This window comes from Ictidomys tridecemlineatus, chromosome X, assembly GCF_052094955.1.
Source record: "Ictidomys tridecemlineatus isolate mIctTri1 chromosome X, mIctTri1.hap1, whole genome shotgun sequence".
In the NCBI taxonomy this organism is placed as follows: Eukaryota; Metazoa; Chordata; class Mammalia; order Rodentia; family Sciuridae; genus Ictidomys; species Ictidomys tridecemlineatus.
In genome coordinates, this window is record NC_135493.1 from 76,859,751 (window position 1) to 76,883,168 (window position 23,418).

The 23,418-nt window shown below is 39.0% G+C and overlaps 1 non-coding gene across 50 annotated transcripts in view; it reads right to left on the minus strand.

Annotated features, from left to right (window-relative positions):
- Nucleotides 1-23,418, minus strand: part of LOC101960618 (uncharacterized) — a 401,529-nt gene that overhangs the window by 373,371 nt on the left and 4,740 nt on the right. For 34 of the 50 annotated variants that reach the window (XR_013431556.1, XR_013431545.1, XR_013431566.1 and 31 more), the window contains exons 2-6: nt 21,209-21,278; nt 16,445-16,588; nt 15,108-15,335; nt 12,004-14,447; nt 6,224-6,298 (exon numbers count right to left, since the gene is read on the minus strand). This is a non-coding gene — a transcript (uncharacterized LOC101960618). The remainder of the gene's footprint in view (nt 1-6,223; nt 6,299-12,003; nt 14,448-15,107; nt 15,336-16,444; nt 16,589-21,208; nt 21,279-23,418) is intronic. The other 16 variants (XR_013431568.1, XR_013431569.1, XR_013431567.1 and 13 more) reach the window with 14 other exon arrangements.

The following is a 23,418-nucleotide window of genomic DNA, read 5'->3' on the forward strand; positions in this document are numbered from 1 at the left end:
GTTGCCCTTACCATCACATTTGTTATATTTCACAATAAACTTTCTTCTAACATCTCTATCAAAGGTAGATAAAAAAGAAAATGAAAGAGAACAAAAGAAACAAAAGATAGTGCTTCAAGAAAAAGGAGAATGAATACCAGAACCATCTCACACATTTACCCCATGTGGTTCCTGCAGGCATTTGCAATTGCAACCCCTGAAACAAAGGATGAAGAAGTTAGATGTTAATGGCTGTTAGAAGCTGAGAAACAAGCAGAGTAAAAGCAGCAGAGACAAGTGACTTAACTGAAGAACACAAAACACTGTTGTATGTTACTAACTAAAATGGGATAAGGACAGACCTACTAAAATTGTATTCTCAGGAACTAGAATTTGGCTGTCAAAAGTTATCACAGTAAAAGGAACTAAAACTGAAAGAATATGCAGGAAGCCAGCACACAACACACAGGTGAGGCCATGAGGGCCACAAGCAGCAAAGGAAGGTAGCATAAGAAAGCAAAACCTAGCCAGGTGTTGTGGCGCATGCCTATAATCAATCCCAGCAGGAGGCTGAGCCAGGAGTATTGCAAGTTTAAAGCCAGCCTTAACAGCTTACTGAGGCCCTAAGCAATTTAGTGAGATCCTGTCTGAAAATAAAAAAATAAAAAGGGCTAGAGATGAGGCTCGGTGGTTAGGGTGCCCCTGGGTTCAATTCCTGGTCCTGCTGCCAAAAAAAAAAAGAAAAGAAGCAAAACCTATGTATGAGCTAAAATAAAAACATGAAGTAGAGAAATACCAAAGTGGACAGACAGGCCAACACGTAAAAGGACAAATTATAAGATACAAAAGATAATCAGAGAGACAGACAAGTTCAGTGATATGAATGACACAACTCCAATGTAAAGATGTAGCAACTCCTGCTGTTTCCTGGTGCTTCTCTAAACCCAGTTATTACCACTAAGAGGCTTAATCATATTAATGTCTCCTACATTTGTAACTGCAGGTGATCTCAGCCAGCATTATCTCTCTACAGGTGGACTGCCTATCATTATGGGAGCTCACCGATTTTACTTCTAACAATCAGAAGTGCCTAATCTAGCCAAGCATGGTAGCACACATCTATAACCCCAGCAATTTAGGAGGCTAAGACAGGAGCATCACAAGTTTGAACTCAGCCACACTAACTTAGTAAGGCCCTAGCAACTTAGCAAGATGCTGCCTCAAAATAAAAAATCTAAAGAGTTTTATTTTATGAACTACACTGAATATAGCTCAGTGGTAGAGCACCCCTGGATTCAATTCCCAGTAACGCCAAAATAATAATAATAATAATAATGAAAAGTACCCAACTAATACCAACATTAAGAAGCAAAAGAGGGGCTGGGGTTGTGGCTCAGTGTTAGAGCACTCGCCAAGTACACTTGAGGCACTGGGTTCAAACCTCACCACCACATAAAAATGAAATAAAGATATTATGTCCAGGGGCTGGGGATGTGGCTCAAGCGGTAGATCACTCGCCTGGCATGCATGCGGCCAGGGTTCGATCCTCAGCACCACATACCAACAAAGATGTTGTGTCCGCCGAGAACTGAAAAATAAATATTAAAAATTCTCTCTCTCTCCTCTCTATTTCTTAAAAAAAAAAAAAAAAAAAAAAAGATATTATGTCCAGGGCTGGGGATGTGGCTCAAGTGGTAGCATGCTGGCCTAGCATGCATGAGGCACTGGGTTCGATTCTCAGCAATAAATAAAGATATTGTGTCCACCTAAAACTAAAAAATAAATATTAAAAAAAAAAGATTTATTATGTCCTACAACTAAAAAATAAATATTAAAAAAAAAGAAGAAGCAAAAGAGCCTCTCAGGAGGAATACAGTTGGAGAACTGACTATGAACTTGTGGACAGGTATGATACTTCTAGATGCTCTATGACTGAGCTGAGTTCTATTTTTAGAGCAATTAAATGATACTAGAAATATTTATAGTAACTGGATTATGTTAGGCTAAAGCAATTTTGAATTATATATAAAGAAAAAAAGACAGTCACATTTAGCAATCAATAGGAGGAAATGCCCTGGATGTGTCAAATTGCAACCCTACAATTAATAGGAAACTTAATTAGGAAACTTAAGAACTCAAAAGGAATCAGACATTCTCACTTTAATGACAACTGCACCCTAGAGTTAAAACAGATAGTCTATGTAGACAAAGATGAGCTAAAATGAAGGCCATGTCTACAGAGATCACAAAAGCTCAATTGAGATTCAAATTGAAAAAAACACTGTAAGCCTCCAGAAGCTAGGGGGTAAAGGAAGACAGACTATGAGGAACCAGTCTATAGTAGAAAGCAAGACCACAAGCACATGGAATCAAAAACAAGCTAAACTGGGCTAGGGATGTGACTCAAGCGGTGGCGCGCTTGCCTGGCATGCGTGCGGCCTGGGTTCGATCCTCAGCACCACATACCAACAAAGATGTTGTGTCCGCCAAGAACTAAAAACAAATAAATATTAAAAATTCTCTCTCTCTCTCTCTCTCCTCTCTCACTCTCTTTAAAAAAAAAAAACAAGCTAAACTGAATCACAGAAATGATACCACACTAAAAAGAAGTTCTTTGGACATTTTAAAATTTATATAAATCAGCCTGTTTCTTGAAATGAAATCTGAATTGCAAAAAACAGACCCTCAAAAACAATGTAGCTACTTGAAATTAGTCATACTGAAGCAGGGAGGCAGGCAGGCAAGCACAACTTGCACATCCCAGCACATGATACAAATGACATGCAAAGCATGCAGTTTAGTTACCACCTGTGCTCTCCAAAACTTCAGAAATGTGAAATATGGAAATAGGTAATAAGTAGCAAAGACTGGAGGTGAAAATAGTAATTTAAAAGGTTATAGGGAGATTCATTGTGGTGGCACACACCTATATCCCCAGCCATTTGGGAGGCTAAGGAATGAGGATTACAAGTTCAAGTCCAGCCTGGGCAATTTAGCAAAAACCTAAATCAAAATAAAAATTAAAAAGAGCTGAGAGCTAGGACTGGGGCTGGGAATGTAACTCATTGGTAGAGCAGTTGCCTAGCATGTGTGAAGACCTTAGTTCAACCCCCAGTATAACAAAAAAAGTGGCAGGGGGATGGAATGCTGGGGATGTCGCAAATAGCTCAGTAAATGGTAGACTTGCCTAGGCTAGCATGCATTAAATCCTGGGTTTCATCCCCAGTACTACCAAAAATAAAACAGTAAAATGACATAAAAAGTAGGCATTGGCAAATTATAGCCCACAGACCAAATGCAGCTACCAGCTATATTTTGTAAATAGTTGTTGGAACAGTCACATTCATTTATGCATGGTCTAAAGCTGCTTTCCCTGATACACTGGCAGAACCCACATAGCCCCCAGAGCCTAAACTACTCAGTATCAGGCTATATATAGAAAAAGTTTGCCAATTCCTGTCATAAAGAACACAAACCAGTGGTAGTAAAACTGACAAGACACTTACAGAAAAGAGGGACTGAGGGGCTGGGGTTGTGGCTCAGCGGTAGAGCGCTTGCCTAGTACATGCAAGGCCCTGGGTTCGATCCTCAGCAGCACATAAAAATAAATAAAATAAATAAAGGTATTGTGTCCAACTACAACTAAAAAATAAATATTAAAAAAAAAGAGGGACTGATATAATATCTATTCATGTTAAAAGCAGAGCTCTGGGGATTGGGATTGTGGCTCAGTGGTAGAGCGCTGACCTAGCACATGTGAGGCCCTGGGTTCTATCCTCAGCACCACATAAAAATAAAATAAAGGGGGCTGGGGTTGTGGCTTAGCAGTAGAGTGCTTGCCTCACACATGCAAGACCCTGGGTTTAATCTGCAGCACCACATAAAAATAAATGAATAAAATAAAGGTATTGTGTCCAACTACAACTAAAAAACAAATTTAAGAAATAAAATAAAATAAAGGTACTGTGTCCAACTAAAACAAATATTTAAAAAAAAAAAAAAAAGCAGAGCTCTGGAGCCAGGTGTGATAGAGGCTGAAGAAGGAGGATCAAGTTTAAGGTCAGCCTCAGCAATTTAGCAAGACCCTGTCTCAAAAAATAAAGAGGGCTGGGGATGGGGTTCATGGTAAGGTATCCCTAGGTTCACTCTCTAGTATAGCGGGTGAAGTAAGGGTGAGGGAGATAGTCAAATATTGGAAAAAGATTTGGAAACTCACTGGGCGTGGTGGCACACGCCTATAATCCCAGCGGCTTGGGAAGCTGAGACAGAAGGATCACAAGTTCAAAGCCAGCCTCAGCAAAAGTCAAGGCACTAAATAACTCAGTGAGACCTTGCCTCTAAATAAAATACAAAAAAATAGGACTGGGAATGTGGTTCAGTGGTCAAGTGTCCCTGAGTTCAACACCAGGTATATAAAAAAAAAAAAGATTCTGGAACTCCTGCTGAGATACCCCTCTTATTCTTTGAATGCTAAATATGCTGGACATTTAGAAAATTAATTACATGCCATACACCAAAGAGATCCACACTGGAAAAGACTCATTAAAAAATAAGTAAAACATAAATCAATTATGAACTATAGGAAAATGTATTCATCTTCATAATATGGAAGAAGAGAAGAATGCATTATAAAAAAAAAGATTTGGAGGGAATGGGGAAGGGAGGAGGAGAGGCAAACGGGAAATACTGGGAAATTATATTGGCCAAATTATATTGTTACACTGTGTGAGTGTATGAATATGTAACATCAAATCCCATTGTACAAGTACAATGCATCACTTTTAAAATATGGGTAAAAAAGATATTTAAGCTATATGAAATTATAATTTTTACTTAGGAGGCTGAGAGATGAACATAACAAGTTCAAGACTAGCCTGGACAACTGAGCAAGACCTTGTCTCAAAATAAAAATTTTAAAAATTGGTTAGGAATGTAGCTCAGTAGTAGAGCACTTCCTAGCAAGTAGGAGGCTCTGTGTTCAATCCCCAGTACCATCTAAAAAAAGTATGATAAAGAAACTAAAAAATTAGGACCCAAGTAAGATTTTAATCTCCTCTACCTCATTAGGAATCAAAGGCATATACTGAGGGCTGGAGTTGTGACTCAGCAGTAGAACACTTGCCTAGCACATGTGAGGCGCTGGGTTTGAACCTCAGCACCACATAAAAATAAATTAATTAAATTAAGGTATTGTGTCCAACTACAACTAAAAAAAATTTTTTTAAAAAAGATATATATCGAATTTTCAAAGGAGAACATTTTTTCACCTGTACAATTGGCAGATTTATTAAAAACCTTAAAACAGTATATTGGTAAGGATGTGTAAAAATGGGAATGCTCATACTACTAGAGGAACTGGAAGTTTTATTCAGTGTTACAATATAAACATGGATATGCACAATTTATCTACAGGATGTTCACTACAGCACTATTTACACACAATTAAAAGGGTACTGCAGGCTGGGCTCAGTGGCACATGTCTGTAATCCCAACAGCTTGGGAAGCTGAGACAGGAGGATCACAAGTTCAAAGCCAGCCTTAGCAACAGCGAGGAACCAAGCAGCTCACTGGTCAAGTGCCTGAGTTCAATCTCTAGTTCCCAAAAAGGAAAAAAAAAAAAAGATGGGGAGAGTAGTGCAGGCTGGGTGTATAACTGAGTGGTAAAGTACTTGCCTAGAGAGACCCAGAATAGCAAACAAACAAAAACAAAAAAGGTAATAACTGAAACAAGGTTCCAAATATCAGAAAACAAAATTGATTTTTACATTCATAGTGTTATATGATAGTATGTACAAATTTGAAAATCATGTTATTAAAGCATATTTAAGGGCTGGGGACATAGCTCAGCTGGTAGAGTGCTTGTCTCACATGCACAAGGCCCTGGGTTCAATCCCCAGCACCACAAAAAGTAAATAAAGCACATTTAACTGCATGCAAGATGTCTGATATGCTTAAATAGAGAGCAACAAAAAATTTCACTCATGATCCTAACATTAACAGACAAAGACTGTCATGCTACCCCAAACTAACTCACTTTTGAACCTCAAAAGAAAATATTAATTTAAAAAAATAGAAAACAAAACTCAAAATAATAAATTTAACAAATATAATTAAAAATCCTTGAAAAGTAAAAATTTTCTTCCAAAATGCAAGGTTAGTTCATTATTAGGAAACCTATTAACAAATACAACAAAAAGGCCAAAGAAAAATAGTTGTGCAACCTTCATGTTCAACAATCACTTACCTGATTGAGAGGTCTCTATTCCATTGTCCAGATCACCTTTTGAGATAGCAATGGAAGGAATAATTCCTCCAAATCCTGAAAGTCAAATTTAGAGATTGACATAGCAAATTACCAAAACCACAGGACCCCTATACCTTGACTGTTGGGACAGTGACTATAACCCATTGGATTCCTCTACTAGCATCAGTAAGTTAGAAGACGTAATACTGGTGAAAAAGGCAAATACTGGGGCTGATAATGTAAGGATAAGAATAAGTAACAAAGACAATGTCCCTTCTAAGCCATACAAAGACCCACAGCAAGGAGATTCCTCTATGGGGATGGTAATAGCATGGCCCATGAAGATTATGTGTCACTCTACCATGCACTTATGGTATAGATCATAAGAGACTTTCCACTGCTGGTTCAAGTACAGATGTATTATTGTTATTGTATTAGAATGTGACTAAAATTGCTCTGAATGTTTGCTTTATTGTATAATTCTGTTCTAAAAGTCTGAGTATATATACTGTAAAGTAATAAGGAACAGCACACTGGCCTGTAGTCCAAATCTCACCTATTGCCTGTTTTTGTAAATGAAGTTTTATCAGAACATAATCATGTCCATATTGTCCATGGATGCTTTCATGCTACAATTGCAGAGTTGAATAGATATTATCTTGCTCTTTACAGAAAATGTTTGCCGACATCTGTCACAGAGAATTCCTTTACATGACAGCTGGACTAAAACTAAAACTAGCAGAAAGCTTAGACCTAGCAGAATGAGGGAGATTCTTTTTTTTTTTTTTTTTGGTACTAGAGATTGAACTCAGGGGCACTCGACCACTAAGCCACATCCCCAGCCCTTTTTTGTATTTATTTAGAGGCAGGGTCTCACTGAGTTGCTTAGTGCCTGGCCATTGCTGAGGCTGCCTCAGCCTCCCGAGTCGCTGGGATTATCAGCATGAGCCACCGCGCCTGGCCGGGAGATTTATATTCTTAATTGTTTGCCAAATTAATTAGACTATTCCAAATAAACTTAGTGAAGTTAGTCAAGTTAGAATACTATGTTATGATATGGTACAAGGGAAAGGACAACAAGTGATTAGAACAAATGATGCCTATAAACAATAACAAAATGTATGTGTGACTTCACAAGGGGTTTCTTATGAATAACTTCCAAAATTAGGTCCTATAGAAAAATGTAGATGTGAGAGAATCTATAACAGGTTGAACATACCTAATCTAAAAATCCAAGATGCAAAATAATCTCCAAAATTCTCCTAAATGCAAGACAGATTATTTTGGATTTCAGATTATGTATAACCAGTATATAAATATACCCAAAATATTAAAAACTCTGAAATCTAAATAATTCTAGTCCCAAACATTTCAGATAAGAGATATTCAACCTGTGGACATTTACAATAGCATAACATTATCATTGGTAAAGAGGTATCAATGTAAGCCATTACTCTATGGGACAGATTTAGAACTATATGCATCTATGAATAACTCTATATGGTCCCCATTATATTGCATTTACCTTTTTTTATTTTTTTGAGGATCATCATGAGGTATTGTAATATATCAAAAGTACAAATGATCACAAAACACTTATAATTATAATAATCGCTCTGGCCCTGTCCTTTTTAATATTTACTTTTTAGTTGTAGTTGGACAATACCTTTATTTCACTTATTTAACTTTATATAGTGTTGAGTATCAAAGCCAGGGTCTCACACGTGCAAGGCGAGCACTCTACCACTGAGCCACAACCCCAGCCCCTGTCTTTAAAAACATTTTTAGCTAGGCATAGTATAATCCAGCGACTCTGGAGGCTAAGTCAGGAAGATCACAAGCTTGAGATCAGTCTCAGCAATTTAGTAAGACTCAACAATTTAGCAAGATCCTGTCTCAAAATTAAAAAAAAGACTGAGATATAGCTCAGTGGTAAAGGGCCCTTGGATTCAATCACCAATACACAAAGGAAATTTTTACTTAGCAGGGCCTAGTGGTGCACACCTCAGGAGGCTGAGGAAGCTGAGGAAGATTTCAAGTTCGAGGCCAGCTGTGGCAACTTTGCAAGACCCTGTCTCAAAATAAGAAATAAAAAAAGGTAGGGATATAGGGCTAGGGCTGAGTGGAAGAGTGCTTGCCTATCATGTGTGGGGCTATTTTTAGCACCACATAAAAATAAATAAAGACATTCTGTCCATGAATAACAACAAAAAAATGAAATTAAAAAAAAAAAGTAGGGATATAGCTCAGTGTTAAAGTACCCCTAGGCTCAATCCCCATTACTGCAAAAAAAAAAAAAAATTAAAAATTAAAAAATATGTGGAAGGATATGTGCTTAGCATGCTTGAGACCCTGAGTTTAATCCCCAACACAGGGGAAGGGGGTGGGTGTTAAGACTATTTTGAGTTCCAGAACTTCCAGAATCATATGATCATATGCACTCAACTCATATTCAAAAGTGCCAGTAGTGATTCCATGATTCTGTGTATTCCTCAGGTACATACTTATCTCTACTTTTTGAGTCTACACCCGGGCAGCCACTTTAAACTGGAGAAAAAGAGTTCATTATTTTGCAGGAAAAAACAAATATATGGTTGTTTCATATAAAATGAAAAAAGGAGATATATAAGGCAGGTGAGGAAACAAAAACATTTCACAGCACAAAAGGTAAAAGACCATAGGACCATCCATTGCTATAAATATTCACTTGGCTGTTAATGCTAGGTAGAATAAATTAGTGTAAGGAAAAATAGAGGTACCACTTCCATATCTCCTCCTTGGGTCTAGCTAGTCTTAATGGTGCTAATGTATACCCTGACTTATAAACATCTTGGTTCTGAAACTAGAAAATTTCTCTGAAGAAAATAATGAGTAGTACACTAAGATTAATATTTAATATTAAAATTTAAATAATAAGCTAAATGCAGTCGAATGTGCCTGTTGGTTTCAGCACTTGGGAAGCTGAAATAGAAGGATCACTAAGACCAGGAGTTTCAGATCAGCCTGGACAACACAATGACATTCCATCTTAAAAATAAGGCATGGTGGGCTGGAGATGTGGCTCAAGCGGTAGCACGCTCGCCTGGCATGCGTGCGGCCCGGGTTCGATCCTCAGCACCACATACCAACAAAGATGTTGTGTCTGCCAAGAACTAAAAAATAAATATTAAAATTCTCTCTCTCTCTCTCTCCCTTCTCTCACTCTCTCTTTAAAAAAAAAAAATGCATGGTTCCTCAGCCTGTAATCTCAGAAAGTAAGGAGACTGGGGCAGGAGAATTGTGAGTTCAAAGCTAGACTCAGCAAAAGTGAGGCTTGCTAAGCAACTTAGTGAGACCCTGTCTCAATATAAAAATAGAAAAGGGCTGTGGATGTGGCTCAGTGGTGAAGTGCCCCTGAGTTCAATCCCCAGTATCCTCCTAAAGAAAAAAAAGATAAGTAGGTAATTATTTTTTAAAACTTAAAAATGTTATTATACAGAAAAAAGAAAAAATGATTAGCTAAAATAAGACTATAAAAATAGCACATGGGTAGGTTGCCAGATCATTTCCCTCTTAATACTACTTATGGATAGTTTCCAATAAAGTCTTTACATGTATAAACATAACACTTATAAATAAAAAACAGAACAGAAACTTGCTTTAAGTACCCAATGCCCTGTATGGATGCCAACACTGACATGATAAAAAGATTTTAAACTGGGTAGTGCAGTAGGGGCTTGAAGACTGGCCTATGGAGGAAAAGAGAAAGGGAATAGGTTGTACTAAGACAAAGAGGAAGAGAGCACAAGGATAGAAGGAGAAAGGAAATTAGAGTAAATAAGAGAATGATTCGGGGCTGGGGATGTGGCTCAGGCGGCAGCCCGGGTTCAATCCTCAGCACCACATACCAACAAAAGATGTTGTGTCCACCGAGAACTGAAGAATAAATGTTAAAAAAATTCTCTCTCTCACTCTTTCTCTCCTCTCTCACTCTCTCTTAAAAAAAAAAAAAAAGAAATTAAATAAAAAAAAAAAACTTAAAATTAGCGTTAAAAAAAAAAGAGAGAGAATGATTCATTCACTTTACTTGTGAACCACTTCAATGTTCCATAGAGCTCCTCATGGAGATTTTCAAAGACTGCAAGGCCTTTTTGATTACATACCATTTTGAGTCTGAAAGCCCAATGCTGAGTACTACTCCACCTATTAAAGGGTAGTACAATCAAGAAGGTCTTGTAGGACAGTACAGTGGCATATGCCTATAATCCCAACAACTGGGGAGGTTGAGACTGAATGATTTTAAATTCAAGGACAGCCTGGGCTGTGAGACCTGTCGCCAAATAAAAATAAAAACATCTGGGGATGCAGCTCAGTTTAAAGCCCTTCTGGGTTCAATTCCCAGTACCCTTACCTACAGACTCCCCCCCCCCAAAAAAAAAGATGGTCTTATAGTCTTTAAAATTCTCCATTTATGTAATCTAAAACAAATGAGCCACAGCCAGGAATGGTGGCAATATCTGTAACCCCAGCAACATGGGAGACTGAGATAGGAGGACTGTAAGTTCAAGACCAATTTAGCATGATCCTGTATCAAAACAGTAAAAAGGGCTGGGGATGCACCTAGGTGCCATAGGGCCCCTGGGTTCAATCTCAAGTGCCACAGGGGGGAAAAAAATCCTGATTCTAAAAGGCCCTTTTATGGCTCATTTTCTGTGGGGTACCATTATGCCTACCATATTTTAATATTCTGCTACACAAACAATAGTCACATCAATGTGTTCTATCCCTACTACAGAGGAATCATGGTTATCCAAATGTACCAATGCTGGGAATTCTTCTCTCTAGGAAGATTTATCAGGCCCCATTTGACATTCAAATTCTAAAAAGTTGGGGTAAGGAGTCCTTCAATCTTCAGTCTCAGCTACTCAGAAGCCTTAGAGGGGCTAAGACATGAAAAATCACTTGAGGGCTGGAGACGTGGCTCACATAGTAACACGCTCGCCTGGCATGCGCGGGACGCTGGGTTCGATCCTCAGCACCACATAAAAATAAAGATGTCAACCGAAAACTGAAAAATAAATATTAAAAAAATTAATTCTCTCTCTTTAAAAAAAAAAAAAAAATCACTTGAGCCCAGCCAGGACAGCATGGAGAGACCCCATTTCAAAAAAGAGAAAATTAACAGAATTCTTAAAGGTTCCCAGGTTCCCAGACCCTCCCTGAATCCCAGTCACCCCAAAATCATTAGCTATTAAGTAAAAAAAACTCCTCATCTCCTCATCTAGTCTCTTTGAGCATAAGGACCTATTTACAATAAAAAGCTATCATTGGACTTCACCACAATAAGACAGTAAGGTTTCTATGGGCTGGGGATATAGCTTAGTTGGTAGAGTGCCTGTCTGGCATGCACAAGGCCCTGTGTTCAATTACCAGCAAAAAAAAAAAAAGACAATAAGGTTTCTAGAGAGTAGGTATGTGGCTGACCTCAGACAGAAAGAGACAGAGAGGAGAAACTGCTGAGAAGGGTTTTAGATAGAACAGTATTACCAATTGGTAAATTGGTAAATTGTTGAAAAGGAAAACAGAATGAATAGCCTGATATGCAAGGGGAGGAGAACATGTAGGGTTAGGTGATCAAAACTGGCTTCTGACTCCTGATTCCAGTGAATTTCACTTCAACAAAGTCTCTCATAAAGAATTTTCCCAATTATTACACTTTACTACTCTATGCCCACTAAAGGCCAAATTCCAAAATTTAAAAATAAGGGCTGGGGATGTGGCTCAAGCGGTAGCGTGCTCACCTGGCACGCGTGCGGCCCAGGTTCGATCCTCAGCACCACATACAAAGATGTTGTGTCCGCCGAAAACCAAAAAAATAAATATTTTAAAATTCTCTCTTTCTCTTTAAAAAAAAAAAAAACTTTGATAATACATAGAAAATGGAAGGGCTAGGGGCTGTAGCTTAGTGGTTAAATACTTGCCTAGCATGTGGCAAAGCCCTGGGTTTGATCCCCAGCAACACAAACCACAAAAAAAAAAAAAAAAAAAAAAAGGAAGAGAAAAAGGGCTGGGCCCAGTGGTACACTCCTATAATCCAGCAGCTCAGAAGGCTGAGGCAGAAGATTTGCAAGTTCAAACCAGCAACAGCAACTTATTGAGGCTCTAAGCAACTCAGCAAGACCATCTCTGAATAAAATATAAACAAGGGCTGAAGAAGGGCTGGGGAGATAGTAGTAAAGTGCTTGCCTAACATGTGTGAGACACTGGGTTTGATCTTCAACACCACATAAAAATACATAAATAAAATAAAGCTCTTCAAATAGAGCTGGGGGAAGGGAGGGAGATAGCTTGGTGAAAAAGCACTTTCCTAGCATGCATGAGGTCCGGGGTTCAATCCCCAGCTCCAAAAAAAAAAGAACAGAGGCGGGGGTTGTAGCTCAGTGGAAGAGCACTTGCCTAGCATATGGAGGCACTGGGTCCCATCCTCAATACAACATAAAAATAAATAAATAAAAATAAAGGTGTTAAAAAAAGGGCAACAATTTAAAAAGGGGGGGGGTCTGGGATGTGGCTCAGTGGTTAAGTGTCACTGGGTTCAATCCTTGGTACCAAAAAAAAACAAGAAAAGAAAATGGGGGCTGGGGTGCAGCTAAGTGGTAGAGGTAGAGTATATGCTTAGCATGCACAAGACCCTGGGTTCAAACCCAAGACCAACAAACCGATAAGTAAACAAATAAGGAGGGCTGGAGATGTAGCTCAGTAGCAGAGTGCTTGCCTGGCATGTGTGAGGCACTGAATTCAATCCCCAGTACCAAAGAGTAACATAAATTATTCTTTTAAGTCCCATTTGTACCACTAATTAGCAATATGATTTAAGAAAAGTCACTTGTGCTTTCAAAGACTCATCCTTGAAATGGAGATAACTTGCCAACACATCTTTAATCCCAGCAGCTGAGGAAGCTGAAGCAGGAGGATCACAAATTCAAAGCCAGTCCTAGCAATTTAGTGAGGCCCTGCTTCAAAAAATAAAAAGAGATGGGGATGTGGGGATGTGACTCAACAATTGAATGTCCCTGAGTTCAATACCTGGTATGGAAAGAAAAAAAAAATAGATAAATAGATAACTGATTAACATACAAATCTTTGAGTTTGAGCAGATTCTATGAAAGTATGCATAGGCTCCTAGTAGATGCTCAATAAATGGCATCAAATGCACAAAAAAACTATAAGTTGCATATTTCCCCAATATAGAACTACAAAAAATTATGTTCTAAGATGGCTTTTCTCCCCAGAAAAGTCAAAACATCTGCAGAAATATGCAAAAAAGCCACAGTGGGGAAGTATACTAAAATCAGGAAAAGGTTAAAGTAGGGATCATAAGTTGTAACTTTCTGGATACTTATGAATAGCCTAATTTTAAAATGGTTATTAAAAAAAAAAAGAAGTAATGCAAGAACCATATAGAATAAATAAATTAACTACAAGAAAGCATATAAAACGTAGTTCCTTCTATATATTTCTTAAATTTATAATTTGTGAATGTACTTTCTTGGAGAGTTTGAAAAGAAATTAAAAAGCAAATTGATTCCATATATCCCAGGATCAGCTGTAAACACATACCCCATATAAAGAAAGTGGGATAAGGAGGATTTGTGGACATAATACATTTAACCCACACCAGGAGTTGGCAAACTTCCTATAAAGAGTCACATGATAATACCTCAGGCTCTGCAGACCATACAGTCTCTCTCACAAGATCCTGCTGTAGGAAAAAAAAAAAAACAAAAAACAGACAATAATGAACCATATCTACATTCCAATAAAACCTTACAAAACCAGAAGCTCACGGGCTGGGAGTGTAACCCAGGGATAGGACATGAGCTTAGCATGCACAAGGCCCTGGGTTTGAGCCCCAACACCAAAATTCTGGAGTTTATGCCATCTTGGGTACTTAGGAACCATTTCAGTTCTTCTGATCCTCAGCAGTGGTGATCACAAACTGAGTAAATATATATTCCCCCCAAACTATTTTGAGAATATATTTTAGAGAAAGTTTCAGGCTTTCTAAGTGGTCTGAAAATGGCATTTCTAAGAGCCTCCCTGACAGGAGTCATCTCCTACTTACCTTTTTCATTATATTACCTTAATCACTGCAAACCCCCCTCTCTTCTTCTATGTGGTCACTCACATGTAACATTTGCTGGACTCTGAAACACTTTTCAAAGATATGCCTTCACAATCCAGCCTAATAAAGAGTTACAAAAATAAATAAATAAATATTATCTATCTGCATTCAGCTAGGTCAGCCTCCATTGCATTAAGAAACAGTGGCAGGTATAAAAAGGGAAAATGAGTAGAAGGGAGAAAAACACACAATGTTGCACAGTTTAACTCAACCATTTTAAATGCAATTTTTCACTTCACCATGGGAAAAAAATCCAATATAAAAATCTCAGTATTTTCCGGGCTGGGGATGTGGCTCAAGCGGTAGCGCGCTCGCCTGGAATGCGTGCGGCCTGGGTTCGATCCTCAGCACCACATACCAACAAAGATGTTGTGTCCTCTGAGAACTAAAAAATAAAATATTAATAAATAAATAAATAAATCTCAATATTTTACTCCTTTTTGGTGGGCAGCGCAGAGCTGCAGATTAAACCCAGGGCTCACACATGCTAGGCAAGTGCTTGACCACTGAATTATATCCCCAGTCCACATTTCACATTTATTGGTTATTTATCCTTTTGTCCAAACTCACAAGAATTAAAGTTCTGTGACTTTGTTAATGTCAAGAACAGTTTCTGGCATTTAATAAGTACTTAATAACTATCTGCTGAAAAAAGGCTGGAAGTGCCACATCATGACCACTTTCCCTTCTCTACTACTAACAAAACTACTCACAACTTACCAAGGCTTCCAAACTGCCTCACCAGGACATTCTCAGAAATAGTGATTGATGCTGGCACTCTGGTGAATTTGCTGAGCAGGAAGGCTCAGTATAAGTATCAGGCAGAGCCATGTGTGGTGATATACACTTGTAATCCCAGCAACTCCAGAGGCTGAAGCAGGAGGATCACAAATTTCAAGCCAATCTGAGCAACTTCGCAAGACTCTTGGCAACTTAGCAAGAACCTGTCTTTAAAAAAAAAAAAAAAAAAAAAATTAGAAAAAGGGCTGGGGATGGGAATGGAGTTGTAGCTCAGTGGTAAAGCGCTTGCCTCGCATGTGTGAGGCCCTGGGTTCAATCCTCAGCACCACATAAAAATAAACAAATAAAAATAAGCATATTAAAAAAAATTGAAGATTTTTCTTTAAAAAAAGGGATGGGCAAAAATTGTTAAAAATAAAAATGGGCTGGGAATATAGCTCAGTTGGTAGAGTACTTGCCTCGCATGCACAAAGCTACTGGATTCAATCCCCAGCACCACATACACACACACACACACACACACAAAAAAAAAAAAACCAAATTGGCAAATCTTACTGTATGTTAACTGTACCTTAATAAAACTGACACAAAAATTATTAAAAAAAAAAAAAGGGAGGGGTGGGGATGAAGCTCTCTGGTAGAGGGCCCCTGGGTTCAATACCCAGTACCTAAAAATAATACAAGAAACAGGGAGATCCTTATTTTGCTTTTGACTAATGAAAAGGTTTCTAGCTGCCCAGGAATCTGCACGTTTAACAAGCACCAAGTAACTAACTTTATGCATAACAAAATTTTATACCATAGAAATTTCCATCATCAGGTAAGTACAATCTCAGAAGCTATTACAAAAATCTTTAGTGTGAGGACTGGGGATGTAGCTCAATGGTAGAGTGCTTGCCTAGCATGTATGAGGTCCTGGGTTCAATCCCCAGTGCTGCAAAAAAATAATAATAATTATAGCAATGACACAACAATAATTTTTTATTGTGAAATAAAATCATTTCTGTCTCACATGGCCTCCTTATATTTGGATGGAATCTAAATTGAAGCACTGAGTAAAAGACAACAGTCTTGACTTGGATTCAAATCTATTTTCTACCAATATAATCTCAAGCAATTTCCAATTCTCCTATCTGTAAAAATGGGAGAATGGGGAAAATAGGCTAGATTCTTTATTCTCTGGTTCATCCTGATCTTAACATGTTTTCAGATCATAATGGGAAAATGTCAAGTAATTACCTACTGCCTATTTAAACCACTTTCCTTGTCCCATTTCTACTAATTGGGCAAGACCATCAAAATCACTGACCACTTACCAAAATTTCACAATAGTTTGATAACCATGTGCAGCATGCTGATTTGAGCCTCTCCCAATTCACTAATAACCTCACTGGACCAAGCAGGGCTCAATGTATCTCTTCACCAGCACATGCTTTCTGACAGCATTATGCATCACCTGTCTGACAGGGAAAAGAAACATATAACATGAAACAGTCAAGCTTTGAGATCTAGATTTATTTTTAACACCTTAAGTCCTCTCTATCCAGCCACATCATGAACCTCAGATTTCACTCTTGCTAAGTATTCACATGAGCATCACAATTATGGTGTTTTTTTTTTTTTTTTTGGGTGCTGCGGGTTGAACCCAGGGCCTTGTGCATGCAAGGCAAGCACTTCACCAACTGAGCTACATATCCCCAGCCCCACAATTATGTGCTTTATCTGGCAAAAGCTGTTGCAAGGTCTATAATTTTTATTTAATAAAGGATACTTGCTCCTATTTTAAATGAGGTTAGTTAACTTGGGTGCAGAGGCACCAAGTGACTATACCAGGGTGTTAAAACTCAGATGTAAACTCTGACTCTGACCTTCTTATTTCCCATCAATATCCCCATCTTTGAATAAGGAGCAACCTTTATCCCTTAGCAACCTTGCTACATATGGCAGTTTATGAACCTATATTCTATACTCCTGACTAAAACAGGCCCCAAAAGGTGAACAAAACCTTCTTCATCTAGTCATCAGTATCTGGTTCACACTGTTAGGAAATAAAACTTGTTATTAATAAGTTCCATTCCCACCAGGACTCATCAAAAATGAAAAGGAAGACCCATCTGTCTGGACTATCTAAAGGAACACAAGGAGCGAAGTAGACTAGTGGCTAGTCCCCTAACCCTAAGACTCAATCCTGGAGAAACAAGGCTCTGAGGAGTAAGAGTTCACAGGACAAGCCAACGATATACGCCTCCCCCCATAACCACCACTCAAGGATCTTTCTTTCTAAAAAAGCTGCCTACTGCTTGTACATTTTCCAGTCCCTTGCTGCTTAGATCAAAATGCAACAAAGAAATCTGGCAATTCAGCTTAGCCTACTAATTTTTACCATTAGATGTTGATAGCACCAGTTAATGCTGCCAGGTTTGAGATGCAGGCAATCCTCAACTCAAACCTCAAGGAGCGGTTTCCTAGGGTTCATTTTTTAACTATTTCGCTCACCACTCAACACCAGCAAAAAAGAAAGTCAAATATTCATCTACACGATTATTTTTATTTTTCATGACTTTATTTTATTATGTAAGTACATCATAATTTATTTTACCAAATTCCTATTCATGAACAAGTTTTGCATTGCTCATTGCTATGAACACTATAAACATGTCCATCTCTAAACCTTTTTATTCAGCAGTACTGGGAATTGAACCCAGGGTCTCATGCATACTAGGCAAGCACCCCACCACTGAGCTATATCCCCAGTCCTTTTTATTTTGAGATCAGGTCTAGCTAAAGTACTCATACTGTCCTTGACTGTACAATCCTCCTGCCTCAGTCTCCTGAGTGTTGAGAATTATGGGCATGTAACACCACACCCAGGTCATCACTAAATCTTTTCGAATATCCTTAAATGCATAAATGCATATTTGGGGGTATAGTTCTAGAAATGAATACAAACAAACAACTACAAAGATGAACAAGACAGGGGCTGGGGATGTGGCTCAAGTGGTAGCACGCTCGCCTGGCATGCGTGCGGCCCGGGTTCAATCCTCAGCACCACATACCAACAAAGATGTTGTGTCCGCCGAGAACTAAAAAATAAATATTAAAAAAAATTCTCTCTCCCCCTCTCTCTCTTTAAAAAAAAAAAAAAAGGAAAGAAAAAAAAGAAAGAAGCTCCCTTTTAAAACCCACTTGCCCCAAAGCCAAAGAAGTGAATGAGCTGGGCTCTGTGGCACAGGCCTATAATCCCAGCGGCTCAGGAGACTGAGGCAGGATTGTGAGTTCAAAGCCAGCCTCAGCAACTTAGTGAAGCCCTAAGCAACTCAGCAAGGCTCTGTCTCTAGTAAAAATACAAAAAAAAAGGAGTGGGGGCTTTGGAATGTGGCTCAGTGGTTAAATGCCCAAGGGTTCAATCCCCAGTACCCCAAAAAAAGGCAGGGGGAGGGAGATGAAGTGCAGGGCAGTGTACACATTGGGCTTGGGCTTCCATCTTTCTTTCCCCCTACTATTTCCAGTATACAACAGTGAAATGCAGCCATTTTCTTTCAAAAACAAAAAGACTCCCTCTACCTGGATCTCTCATTCCCAGGTAAACCTGCTGATGCATAGTTAGGCTATAATAATATTCATCCCAACCTAGAAGATTCAGGTAAAAATCAAAAGAATATTTTTCAGCACTGTAATGCATTAGATACAGATAAGATTCAAATGGATGACAAAAGTATTTTAAAGACCTATCCAGCCTGGGGCTGTGGAACACGCTGCCAGCGGCTCTGCAAGCTGAGGCAGGAGGATCACGAGTTCAAAGCTAGCCTCAGCAAAAGCAAGGCACTAAGCAACTCAGTGAGACCCTGTCTCTAAATAAAATACAAAATAGGTTTGGGGATGTGGCTCAGTGATCATGTGTCCTGGCTCAGGAACGCAGAGTGCCCCTGAGTTCAATCCCTAGTATCCTTCCCCCAAAAAAGACCTATCCAACAAAGATGAGTTAATGTGATAAAGCAAATATTGTAAAATATTATGGGCATACAGGTTATCACTATAAGATTCTTATCAACTTTTCTGTATGTATGTATGTATGTATGTTTGAAATTTTTCTTTATATAATGCTGGGAAGTTGAGTGTGATGAAACATGCCTGTAATCTCAGATACCTGGGAGGCTGAGGCAGGAGGATCGTAAGTTCAAAGCAAGCCTGTGCAATTTAGCAAGACTGTCTCAAAATAATGTGGTGCTGGGATGAAGCCCAGGGCCTAGTTAGACAAATACTCTACCACTGGGCGATAATCCCAGGCAAGCATTCTTTTTTTTAAATTTAGCTTTCTAAATTGTCTGACCTAAAGCTATTTAACATTTTTCTTAATATTTATTTTTCAGTTTTGGGTGGACACAATAACTTTATTTTATTTTATTTATTGTTATGTGGTGCCTCACCCATGCTAGGTCTGAGTGCTCTCCCACTGAGCCACAACCCAGCCCCCAGTATAACATTTTAATGAAGTGAAATCAATCACACTGTGCTCAAAGGTAGGTTACTAAAATAATACAAATCAGGTTGAGAGGCTAGAGGGTAGGGCTCTAAACTCTTTGAAATTCTAGCTAGGTACCTAAGTAAATCTGGATGAATTACTAGTCCATATTAACTTTAGAGCCGGGCAAGGTGGCTTAGGACTGTAATCCCAGCAGCTCTGGAGGCTGAGGGAGGAGGATCCCTAGTTCAAAAGCCAGCCTCAGCAATGGCGAGGTGCTAAGCAACTCAGTGAGACCCTGTCTCTAATAAAATACAAAATAGGGCTGGGGATGCAGTTCAGTGGTTGAGTGCTCCCAAGTTCAATCCCTGGTACCTCCCCCCCCCCCCCGCAAAAAAAAAAAAAAGCATTAGAGCTGTGGCTCTGGAGTCTGAGGCAGGAGGACTGCAAGTTTAAAGATAGCCTCAGTAAAAGCAAGGCGCTAAGTAACTCAATGAGTCCGGACCCTGTCTAAATGAAATTTAAAATGGGGCTGGGGATGTGGCTCAGTGGTTGAGTGCCCTAGAGTTCAATCCTGGGTACCAAAAAAAAAAAAAAAAAAAATTTGCATTAGAATCCTTTAAACACTGAGCGGGGAATATAGCTCAAGGGTAGAGCAGTTGCCTAGCATGAGCATGCAGGAGGCCCTGGGTTAGATACATAGCACCAGGTTTAAATAAATAGAAAAGAAAAAGAACCCTCTAAACATTTGCTTCATTCAGCCTACCTTTCTTTTCTGCCTTATCCCATACTAATTCCTTATTTTCCATATTCTCACTGCAAACAGCTGTGTAGACAGCTGGCAGGGAGGAAGAAGGCAAAGAATATCCTTGTATTTTTTTTTTTTTTGGTGGTGTTGGGGATTGAACCCATGGCCTTGTGCACTCTACCAACTGAGCTATATCCCCAGCCCCCTTGTGTTTCAAATTAGGATATAATAAAAGGAATTTCTAGAGTTCAAGCTCAATATTTTATGTTGAAGCACCCTGACCAAACAGGACCCTGGAAGAGGCCATATAATCTCCAAGTTTAAAATATGTCCTAGTTGACCCATCTGTAAAACAGGAAAAAGACTTGTCACAAGAAATACCAAATGAAATCAATAAATATATGAGTTTCTAAAATGCTAAAAGGATCTCTGATGAATGAAGTAGGGAATAAACCATCACTGATGGGTGATGATCCAGAATAAGGCTAGTAACTTTTCAGTTTTATAAACTTTATAAATTTTTCAGGCCTGTATAGGCTTTTGTGGGGCCACAACATATCTAACACAACTCAATTCTCCTTGCCTTTATGGTGCTCAAGCAGCCCCAGGTGAAATGTCAAAGAATGTGTTCTTCTAGAACTCTGCAAAAATAGGCAACCTAGGTTTTGCTCACCCTTGATCTAAAATGTGAAATCCTGGGCTGGGAATGTGGCTCAAGGGGTAGCGCGCTCGCCTAGCATACGTGGGGCCCTGGTTCGATCCTCAGCACCACATACAAACAAAGATGTTGTGTCCAGCGAGAACTAAAAAATAAACATTAAAATTCTCTCTCTCGGGCTAGGGATGTGGCTCAAGCGGTAGCGCACTCACCTGGCATGCGTGCGGCCCAGGTTCGATCCTCAGCACCACATACCAACAAGGATGTTGTGTCTGCCGAGAACTAAAAAAAATAAAAATAAATATTAAAAATTCTCTCTCTCTCCTCTCACTCTCTCTTAAAAAAAAATTCTCTCTCTCTTTAAAAAAAAAAAAAAGACACCTCCCTAAAAATAAATAAATAAATAAATAATGTGGAATCCTGTGTAGGAATACTATTTAGAGGATGGCCTAGGGAGGAATAAAACTGAGGATGAGTGGGCTGGGAATGTAGCTCAGTGGTAGAGCGTGTACCTATACAAGGTGCTGAGTTCGATCCCTAGCACAGAAAAAGCTCAACTAAAATAAAATAAAAGGGACAAGCTATAAATAGGAATCATTTAGCCAACACTGGCCCTTGAGGATGAGGCTCTGGCAATTATCCTCCCCCACCAAGGAGGAAACTGTCAGCAGTACCAACAGCAGCAACATCACATCTGCAAATACCAAAGACTGAAGTCCAAATATTCCACTGCCTCATGAAAACCTGGAGAAGAGGGATGGGGATGTGGCTCAAGCGGTAGCGCGCTCGCCTGGCATGCGTGCGGCCCGGGTTCGATCCTCAGCACCACATACCAACAAAGATGTTGTGTCTGCCAACTAAAAAATCAATATTAAAAATTCTCTCTCTCCTCTCTCTCAAAAAAGAAAAAAGAAAGAAAGAAAACCTCGAGAAGATGCATATATAACTAGAAAGAATTAGTAAGTTTCTGACCACATACATTTTGAAGAAATAGTTGACCGTCCAGAGCCTGCGGAGACCACTTCAGCAGACACACAATAAATGTTTGTTGATGACTCATTCACTTATTCATCCAATAAACATTTACTGAGGCCTACTAATGTGCCAGGCTGGGCTCTGACAATGAAGACACCATCCCTGCCCACAAGGAGCTTACAGTCTGTTAACATAGAAGAGAGACAGGCATATACACAGACATTTACAATACAATCTGATAAGTTCTGTAATACTTATCAGGTTGTATTATAATGGCCGATGTAAAATTTCTTTCCAAGGGTTGCTGCTCCAGGCTGCTGCTGGCTGTAACATCGAGAGGGGAAGAAACAAATGGTAGAAATCAAAAATTAAATGCTTTTGAGTTACTTCAAATATCCACTTTCCCTAATCCCTGATCACAGATAAATATGGGAACTAGATATACACTGGCATGATATAAAATGAGACTTCAATGCTTAAGATAAGCAGAGGCCTTATAAAGAAGGTCCTCAACCACCTCTTCTAAAATGAGCTTCCCTCCCTCTTCTGGCTTATCCATCTCTCAACTACCCCACCCTACCACATACAAGCCTGGTTTAATATCTACAATTAGAAAAATGCTGAAAGGCTAGGCATGGTGGTGCATGCCTATAATCCCAGCTACTTGGGAGGCTGAGGCAGGAAGATAACAAGTTTGAGGCCAGTCTCGGGGATTTAGTGAGACCCTGTCCAAAATAAAAATATAAAGGGCAAGAGATGTGGCTCTCAGTGAGAGGGGCCCCTGGGTTCAATCCTCAGTAAAAAAAAAAAAAAAAAAAGGCCATAAGGGCTGGAGATGTGTCTCAGTTGTATATCGTTCCCAGTACCAGGGGAGAAAATGGCTGAAAAAGAGCAGCTCACAACTAACTGGATTAACGCAGTGTAACTAGTTAGCAAAAATCAATTTGGTTCATTTGGCACCTCTAAATCCAATAATCCCTGCCCTTCACTGAAATGTTATTAAATGCAAAATAGATAGCATATGGCTAATGGAGTAGGAATAACAAATTAGAAGGGTTTATTTAATAAACATAATTAGACAGATTCTATAAAGCAGAAATAACAAATCTATGGGCTGGGGATGTGGCTCAAGCCGTAGCGCGCTCACCTGGCATGCGTGCGGCCCGGGTTCGATCCTCAGCACCACATACCAACAAAGATGTTGTGTCCGCCGAGAACTAAAAAATAAATATTAAAAAAAAAATTCTCTCTCTCTCTCTTTCTCTCACTCTCTCTTTAAAAAAATAAATAAATAAATATTTTTTAAAAAAAGAAATAACAAATCTAGTTTCAGGAAAGCAGATTGAGACCCCTCCCTCAAGATCTCTGAGACAGATCTAATTCACTAACATATTACAAACAAGAAAAATGAAAGAGGTAACACACTCTTCCTGCTCCCTTTTTCATA